This window comes from Myotis davidii, unplaced genomic scaffold (genome assembly GCF_000327345.1).
Source record: "Myotis davidii unplaced genomic scaffold, ASM32734v1 scaffold62, whole genome shotgun sequence".
Lineage (NCBI taxonomy): Eukaryota > Metazoa > Chordata > Mammalia > Chiroptera > Vespertilionidae > Myotis > Myotis davidii.
This window is the reverse complement of record NW_006295180.1, coordinates 2207045-2216772: the sequence shown is the minus strand read 5'-3', so window position 1 is coordinate 2216772 and position 9728 is coordinate 2207045. Positions and strand designations below refer to the sequence as shown.

At 42.2% G+C, this 9728-nt stretch overlaps 1 protein-coding gene across 3 annotated transcripts in view; it reads right to left on the bottom strand.

Moving 5' to 3' along the window:
* The window catches only part of MCUR1 (mitochondrial calcium uniporter regulator 1), a 34183-nt gene extending 24455 nt beyond the window's left edge, over positions 1 to 9728 (bottom strand). Inside the window, exons 1-3 of one of the 3 annotated variants that reach the window (XM_006769711.2) lie at positions 9673 to 9728; positions 4686 to 4777; positions 344 to 463 (exon numbers count right to left, since the gene is read on the bottom strand). The gene's annotated coding sequence lies outside the window, so the exon portion shown is untranslated. Of the gene's footprint in view, positions 1 to 343; positions 464 to 2202; positions 2334 to 4685; positions 4778 to 9672 lie in introns of those variants that run through there. The other 2 variants (XM_006769710.2, XM_015567806.1) reach the window with 2 other exon arrangements.

The window sequence follows — 9728 nt, the reverse complement described above, 5'->3', positions numbered from 1 at the left end:
GTGAAAGAAAAGCACTTCTGTGCTTCAGGTGGTCATCATAAGAACCACCCCTGAGTTTTGCTGACTTGTGTCTAACTTTGTATCTTTAGCGCTGTATTTCTGGAGTGATGTTAAAAGAATATGCTTCACCTGGACAGACTGTGTGAGAAAATCTCTTACTGCACTGATGGAGCAAAAATGTCCTTTAACAGAAAATGAGGACTTAAGAAATGGAGACTGACCAAAAGATCACTTGTAGACTTAAAAGTCAAAGAGAAATAAGAGATATTAGATGAAACCATAAGAGAAGTCATAATTTATTATGTTCTCCTATGGCACTGAGTGATCAAAGAGAGAGGATTACCATTTTCTTCAAATAAACACACTAAGGCATGGGTGTCAAAGTAGAGCTTCCTACTCCCAGCGGAGGTGAAATCTCGGCGTTTGTGCTCCAACTGTAGGCACCCGGCAGAGAGGCTTAGCTCTAGAACAGAAAGGACAATAAAGTTCAAACAGACATAATGGTAAACAAAAGCAAATCAGCAACATGACAAAATCAGTCATACCTCAAAAGCCTGTTTGTTTTTTCATGAGAGCTTTATTGAGCTATAATTCACATACTACTGTACAACTCACCCATTTCAAGTATATAATTTGATTGTTTTTATTATATACTAGAGACCCAGTGCACAAATTCGTGCATGGGTGGGGTTCCTCAGCCTGGCTGGTGATCAGGGCCATCTTGCCCAGTCCTGATCGGGGCCAGCCGGCTGCGGGAGGGGCTGTGGGAGGTTGGCCAGCTGAAGGAGGTTGGCTGTGGGAATGCACTGACCACCAGGGGGCAGCTCCTGCATTGAGCATCTGCCCCTGGTGTCAGTGCACATCATAGTGACCAGTCAAGCGGTTATTCGGTCATAACAGTCACTTAGGCTTTTATATATATAGATACAGAGTTGTGCAAGCATCCCCACAATCAACTTTAAAACACTGTCATCATCCCCCAAAGAAGCCCTATACCTAAACTCCCAACACCCCTACTCCCAGGCAAACACTGATTTACTTCCTGTCTCCATGGATTTGCCTACTCTGGATACTGCATATGAACAGAATCATAAGATATGTGGTATTCTGTACTGGTTTCTTTCACCTAGCATGGTGTTTTCAAAGTTCATCCACCTTGTAGTACATGTCAGTACCATATTTCTTTTTATTGTTAAATTCTATTCCATTGTATAAATATACCAACTTTATTTAACCTATTCATTAATTGAATGTCACTTGAGTTGTTTCTTCTTGGCTATTATGAATGCTGCTGCTATGAACCTTTGTATATAAGTTTTTGTGTAAACATGTTTTCAATTCTCTTGGGAACATACTTAGGAGTGGAGCTGCTACACCATACAGTAACTTTATGTTAAACCTTCTGAGGTTACGCCAGACTGTTTTCCAAAGTGGCTGCACCTTTTCACATTCCCAACAGCCATGTACAAGGGTTCCAATTTCTACACATCCTCAACACTTGGTATTAACTTTTTTATTATAATCATCTTAGCGGGTGTAAAGTGGTATCTCATTGTAGCTTTGATTTGCATTTCCCTAATGGCTAACGATGTTGAGCATCTTTCAATGTGATTATTGGACATTTGTGTATCTCCTTTGAAGAAATTTCTATTAAGACCCTTTGCCTATTAAAAAAATTGGATTATCTTTTTATTGCTGAGTTGTAAGAGTTCTTTATATTATTTTAGATACATGTTCTGTATTATATATGATTTCATATATTCTCTCCCATTCTGTGAGTTGTCTTTCACTTTCTTTGTAGTGCTTTTTGAAGCACAAAAGTTTATTTTAGTGAAGCCCAATTTAATTATTTTTTCCTTTTGTTCCTTGTGCTTTTGGTGTCATATCTAAGAAACTATTGGTTAATTCAAGTTCACAAAGATTTACATCTACGTTTCCTTCTAATTATTTTACAATTTTAGCTCTTACATTTAGGTCTTTGATCGATTTGAGTTAATATTTGTATACTAGAGGCCTGGTGAACAAAATTCATGCATGGGGGGGGGGGTGTCCCTCAGCCCAGCCCGTACCCTCTCCAATCTGGGACCCCTCACACAATTCAGGACTGCTGGCTCCCAACTGCTCACCTGCCTGCTGGCCATCTTGTGTTCACATGGGGGCGGCCATCTTGTGAGTTGGAGAAACTGTCAATTTGCATATTACTCTTTTATTAGATAGGATGTTGTGAGAAGGGGGTTCAACTTCATTCTTTTGAACGATGTGGGTGTCCAGTTGTCCCAGCACTATTTTCTCCCTTAAATTGTCCTGTGACTCTGGTAAAAAAAAAAAAAAAATCAATGGACTATAATGTAAGGGCTTATCTCTGGGTCTTCCATTCTATCCCATTGATCTATACTAGTATGTCTGTTCTTATGCCAGTGCCACATTTTCCTGATTACTGTGTAGTAAGTTTCGACATCAGAAAGTGAATCCTCTAACCCCGTTCTTTTTCAAGACTGCTTTTGGCTATTCTGAGTCCCTTGCATTTCCATATGAATTTTAGGGTCAGTTTTTCAATTTCTGCAAAGAAGGCACCTGGAACTTTGATAGAATTGTAGATAAATTTGGAGGAGTACTGCCATTTTAACAATATTAAAGTCTTCCAATTCACACACATGGAATGTTTTTCCATTTATTTATATCTTTAATTTCAGAGTACAAATTTTATGTTTTGTTAAATTTATTCCTACGTATTCTCTTTGATGCTACTATAAAGGGAATTCTTTTTTAGATTCTTCAGATTTTTCCTTGCTAGTGTGTAGAAATAAAACTGATTTTCATATACTTAAAAAAATATATTGATCTTGTATCTTGCTGAACTTATTAGCTCCAATAGTTTTTTAGTGAATTCCTTAGAGTTTTCTATGTACAAGGTTGTCACCTGTGAACAGTGATGGTTTTACTTTTTCCTTTACAATCTGAATGCTTTTACATTTTCTTGCCTAACTTCCCTGGTTAGAAATTCTAGTACAATGTTAAACGGAATGATGAGAGCAGACATCCTTGCTCCTGACCTTAGAGGGAAAGCAGTCAGTCTTTCCCCAACCTATATAATAAAAGGCTAACATGCAAATAGACTGAACGGCGGAACAACCGAACAGCTGGTCGCTATGACGTGCACTGACTACCAGGGGGCATGAGTGGAACTTGGCGGGCGTTGGCCCCGGAGGGATGGTGGAGCAGGTGAGCAGGGCCTCCAGACCAAGGCGGGGCACCGGTCGCTGTCATTGGGATGAGCCTCTGGTGGTTACTGAAAATTTTTTGCTCCCACGCGCTGCAGTCCTGCCCGGCACTGACCCACTGCTGGCGCCTGGTGGCGGCCTTAATCACTTGGCACCATCAGCAGGTGCGAGTGATGGCTATCAGCCCGAATTGCCCCTCAGGGCTCCTCCACCTGCCCCTGCTCCTGAGGGGAGACCAGGGCCAGCAGCTGCCTGCTGCTTGCACCTGCTGCCAGCGACAGCCCCACTCGTACCTGCTGCCAGTGCCGGAGCCACTGCTTGCACCCACTGCCAGCGCCGGCCCAGCTCGCACCCACTGCCGGTCCCAATCACTAGGCACCATCACTGGGTGTTAGCGGCAGCTGCCAGCCCTGACTGCTCCAGGGCTTCTCCATCTCCCCCTGCTCCTGAGGGGCAAACAGGGCAGCAGCTGCTGCTTGCACCCACTGCTGGTGCCGGCCCCAATCACGCCTTTGACGGGTGCGAGCGGGGCCAGTGCTGTCAGTGTGTGGGAGTGGCGGTGGCAGGAGCAGGGCTGCCCATGGACAGGTGACCAGGGGCGCGGTGGGAGGAAGTGGGCGGGGGCACAGAGGATGGGCCGAGACCTGCCCCCATGCCCACAGTTCCTTTCAAAGTGCACAAATTCTTGCACTGGGCCCCTAGTTAAGTATGTTAGCCATGGGTTTTTCACAGATGCCCTTTATCAGGTGAGGCAGTTCCCTCCTAGTCCTAATTTGTCAAGTGGTCTTTTTTTTAAATCATGAAGGGGTGGTAAATTTTTTCAAATTCCTTTTTTGTCTTTTGAAATGATCATGTGGTTTCTCTCCTTTATTTTGTTAATAAGGTGCAGTACATAAATTGATTTTCAGATACTAAATGAACTTGGTATTCTTGGGACAAAATCCCATCTGGTCATGGTGTATACTCCTGCTATGTATTGCAAGATTTGGTCTGCTAGTATTTTTTTTTAATCCTTATTTACAAGAGACATTGATATGTCATTTTCTTTCCTTGTGATGTCTATGCAAAAGCCCATTTTTGGAGAGATGAAGTCTAACGATTTGTATATTACCACTTTTATGAATTTCTGTGCACTTAACCACAGATCCAACCTGTTTTGTATACTTATTTCAAGGTGCTCATTTAAAAGAGGTGGCATAGTAATGGCTTCCTGGCTTTTGTATTTCATGAACCACAATTATAGTTTTTTGTGTGTTTTTTTTTAATGGAACAACTACAGTGTCAATTTATAATTTTGCCAAAAAAGGACATGTAAACGTAATAGCTCCTTACTATTATAATCATACTAAAAAAGACACTTTGATAGCAAAGGAAAAAAAAAGAGATGGACAACATAAAATAAAAATCCTCCATTTAAATGTAATAAACACAGATATGTAAATCTTGCTACATATTTGTTCTTACTTTTCAAATGATGCCAGGTGTTGTAGAAGAGTGGAAGAAGAGAGAACAGTCATCTACTAACTCAAAGTTCAAAGGTTTTCTCAGTAGATCTCCTAAATGATCAGAAAGATACTTCAGCTAATCAACTCCTATTCTCAGCCTTACACACTCTAATAGCAACTGCAAAGTAAGCAAAAAGATGACATGGACAGAGCCCCACGGATTTGATTCTTCTCTGTAGGCCTAGAGCAGTGGTTCCCAACTTACTGATGACTTGGAATGAGTATGGTTGCTGGTCATAGTCAGCATCAAGTAAGATCAAGAGATCCAATAATCACTCTGTAGCACAGTTTGCAGACTGACATAATATAAAATGCAACAATTTTCTATCTGTGTTTAATGGTTAAAAGGAGCCCTTACATTCAAAAAAATCACTAGCCAGACTATACTATAAAGTCCTTAGCAAAGCACACAAAGCCTGTGCCAATTTGGCCTCCACTTACCTTTTCAGCTTTCTTCTAGCCACCTAAGCTATTCTGCCTCCTGAACTTTTTTTCATACTTTGGTATTCCATCTTGAAGCTTGTTTTGCTCCCTTTCTCAACTGGTAAATTTTAAGCACCTTCTTTATCCCCTTCATTTAATTTGACAACTTCCTAAGTCTTCATTATGTTCTGGTTATGATTATACAGTTTATAGTTCTCTCTGCCAACCCCACCCAGGTCAGGGAGCAGCCTTTATTGCTCCCTTATCTGTGTTCTCAGCTAGGTACAGATGGCTCTATCATAGCACTTGTTATATCATTTCCATATCTGTATCATGTGTTAATCCACAACCCCAAGAGCAGCCAATCTTAGTCATTTTTGTATTGTTAGAATCTAGCAGAGGGCCTGCCATACTGCAGGCCAACAACATATTAAAAACAAAAATTCAATTGTATGATTTCTAAGATCTGGATCATGAGACTGTCTAGAACAGTGGTTCTCAACCTGTGGGTCGCAACCCCTTTGGGGATCGAACGACCGTTTCACAGGAGTCGCCTAAGACCATCGAAAAACACATATATAATTACATATTGTTTTTGTGATTAATCACTATGCTTTAATTATGTTCAATTTGTAACAATGAAAATACATCCTGCATATCAGATTTTTATATTACGATTCATAACAGCAGCAAAATTACAGTTATGAAGTAGCAGCAAAAATAATTTTATGGTTGGGTCACAACATGAGGAACTGTATTAAAGGGTCACGGCATTAGGAAGATTGAGAACCACTGGTCTAGAAGGGAATTTTGAGATCCTTTCTCCTCTTATCCTATCATCTTCCCTTTTTACATAAAGGAGTACCTCTTTTTTGTTCCTTTTTTTTCTATTTTTAAAGGGGTGTGGAGAATCACACCGTGCCTCTGCAGGTCCACTCAGAAATGACACCTACCACTTCTATTCATACTTCATTGGCCAAATCAAGTCACAAAGGTCGGGAAGGAGAACCCAAAACATTCAGTGAACAGCTCGATGTTACCCCTTTTCTTAATCATCTGTATCATAGACCCATCCTGCTTTAATGCTCTTCATTGCACTGCTCCCTACTGGATATTATATTTACTTGTTTATTGTTTGCCTTCTCCTCCTAGATCTAAGTTCTGCAAGGTCGGGGTGTGCCTGGTTTTGTTCACTATGTACCTGCAGCACTAAGGACAGGGCTTGGTATACAATAGGCCAGTGATGGCGAACCTATGACACGCGTGTCAGAGGTGACATGCGAACTCATTTTTTTGGTTGATTTTTCTTTGTTAAATGGCATTTAAATATATAAAATAAATATCCAAAATATAAGTCTTGGTTTTACTATGGTTGTAAATAACAAAAAATTTCTATATGTTGACACGGCACCAGAGTTAAGTTAGGGTTTTTCAAAATGCTGACACGCCAAGCTCAAAAGGTTCGCCATCACTGCAATAGGCACTCAAATAACTTGTAGTCACATGGGTCAGTAGTAACACGAATAGTTAATATCTAAAGGTGCTTACTATGTGCCTCACGTGCTAAATGCTGTTCATGCAGTAACTCATTTGAGCCTCAGCTCAATCCTATAGGGGATATAGGTCTATTATGACCCTCATGTTCCAAACAAGAAATATAAGTAAGACTCAGGGAGGTTTAAACACTTGCCCAAAGTCACACTGCCAGTTAGTGGCACAGCCAGCCTTTCGACCTCTGAGAGGCCCTGCTGGGCCCAGCCACTTATGATTAGGGGGCAGAGTCATAATGTCTATGCAGGCAGCTGAGTGTTCACCACATGTGGGGACAGGGCTTGGGAGCATGCTCAGAAGACAGAGTAACAATGGCAAAAATAATAAGGTTGTCACCAATTATTAGGTGACAGATACTGTGCTAAGGGAGGCACATCTGATTATATGCTCACAAAAATCACAGGAGCAAGTGTTGCTCTTTGCCTATGGTCTTTCTTTTTCACATAAATGAGTATCTCTTTTTTCATTCTTTATCTACAGTCCTGGGACAAAAACTGGTCTCATGAGAAGAGAACCTGAATGTCTGCTGACACAAAACAGACCTAGCTCTAAAAACATTGAGTGAGTGAATGAATGAATTAATGAATGCACCTCTCAAGGGGCTCTACACAGGCCACCCCATCCATCATAGAGCTGTTCAGGACTGTGTAATGGGTTAGGGAGCTTGAAAACATTGGAGTCTAGAAGCTGGCTTATGAAGAATGACGGGATTAGTCTACTCCCAATTTCCTTGTTTCGAACAACAAAATAATCTGCACCCCCTTCCCCAACAAAACAAAGCATTATGACTATTTTCTAAGCAAGAGCCAATTCCAACTTAGATACTGCTGATTTTTTTTAAAAAGTATTGGAATTTATTTCAATTGCAAGCTTATTTCAAAGAAATACTGTCATCTGAGAAGTGGAGAAAAGGGCTGGCCACTTCCCAGTTGGCCCTCCAACCCCTGCTGACAGAAGGTGAATGCCAGTTTGCTTTCTGTCAAAGGGTAACAGCAATACTCAGACGTCCAGAACACCTCTGACTCACTTTTCCTCTTTTATTGTGATAACAAAACTGGGCCCACGAACTCTAAATTCCTATTTAAAACCAGGAAGCAAGTAAACCGAGCTATGTTAAAGTGTAATATGAAATTCTCCTTGGGGGACCTTCAGTATATCAAAAGGATATTAAAAACACACACAAAAGAAGCCCAAAGTTACCCTTGACCAGAGGAGGGAACCAAGTACAAATTTCCTATCCATAACATCCTTAAGTCCAAGTAGCCCTACTTAGAACCTTCGGCACCAAACAAACCATTAGGCTGAAGACAAAGGAACAAAACTCTCATTTACTGATGGTGAGTGGGCATACATGATCCTTACCTGTCTTGGCTGTGTTTCCCCATAGTATTTATTAATCCATCCACACTGTGAGGAATGACATAATCTGAGACTAAAACAACATTACTACTTTGCTCATCAAAAAACTGATGAGAAAGAACACTCTCCCTTTTGTCCCATAATCTAGAGTTTTTAGAGGAAAATAAATCACAAGTTTCCAGCTTGTCAAAAAAGAGCACCAAAAGGCAAAGTACAGAAATAAAGTTCAAAGCCTTCTCTAACTCAAAATTACTGCAGGATACTGAGAGTTCCAAATTAGCCAGGTTTCACTGTCTGTGCATTGTCATTTGATCTTTTCATTACTTCCTGTTGCTATGGGGGAAATGTTTGGATGATCTTTCTCCATTGCTGTGGGAGTGGGGTTCTTGGGGTACCGCTAGAATAAGCATTTCCGGAGGCCCCTATGGAGGCTGAGATGTGGTAGAAAGCGTGGACGGAAGGGGCCACATGCGAACCTGACCAGCTCAGGGGAGGCCTGCATGGCCTTACAAACTCAGACCTAAAGTCACCACAAAGGATGGTCTGAAATTAAACTTTAACTGAAAGCAGTGATGGTGGGTAGTCACCTCCTAAGCCGGTATCTTCACTGACAAGGTCTACCTTTACCTTAACTGAGCCTATCTGTCTTTTTGCGTCTATAATAACATACCCTTGAAATGTCTGGGTAACTTGTAACTTCCCTTTTTCTGGACCCCTTAGGGCACAACCTAATGTGCCTGCGCTCCAGGACAAATACAACTAATTCCTTCATTGTTATGTTAATTGTTTCTACACCCACCTAAGTATGTGTCTATTATTTTACCCTGCTTTGCTTTCTCCCTCCTCTCTAGTCTATCACCAATGGATTTCATGTAACCCACCTACATCTGTCCTTTGATTGCAATGTATAAATACAGATGTAGCCTGCCATTCTCTGGAGCATTATCTCAATTCGTTGAGGTTCTGCTTCCTGGCATATGTCAACAGTTTGGCTCAAATAAACTAACAAAAATTCGTTACAGGTTTCAATGGTGTGTTTTTTTTTACGTTAACAGAAGGAAGGCATTTTGTTGACTGATAGATCCCAAGTATCTAGGAAAGTACCAGGCACAGAATAGGAGCTATTGCTTAATTGAAGGAAACAACGAACCCATTAGAGTTTAAACTTAAATTGTAAAACAGTCCCTTCATTCTCCAGAGCTCCACTTCTCAAACATGCAAGCCTTCCGCACACCCTTCATCAGAGTTGCTGGCAAAACAGCAACCTGTGTGCTAGCGCCCACGTGGTAGCTCTGCACAGGGGCGTGCACAAACTCACTGCCCCGGCACGCACCACCTCCCCGCATCCCATTTCAATTTTGCGCCCAAACCCTTGGGCCGGCATTGAGAGTAATTCAGGTCTTCTTAGTTGGCCAAGTCCTGGATACCGAGGACCAGAAGGGCGGGGCCCGACGGACCTTCGTCCCCACGCCCTAGGAGCCTGGTGACCTCAAGTGACCCGACCTCTGGGTCTCCCGGCCTTCCCCCCGGGAGGTCAAAGCCACAGCTCCTCCCCGCCCCACTGTCCCAGCCCCACGGGGCGAGCCCCCTCTCCTCCGACCGCCGGACCCTACCTCTCCGGGCGGAAGCGAGGGCGGGCACTCGGCCATGGCACAGGTGGAGGGGGCCT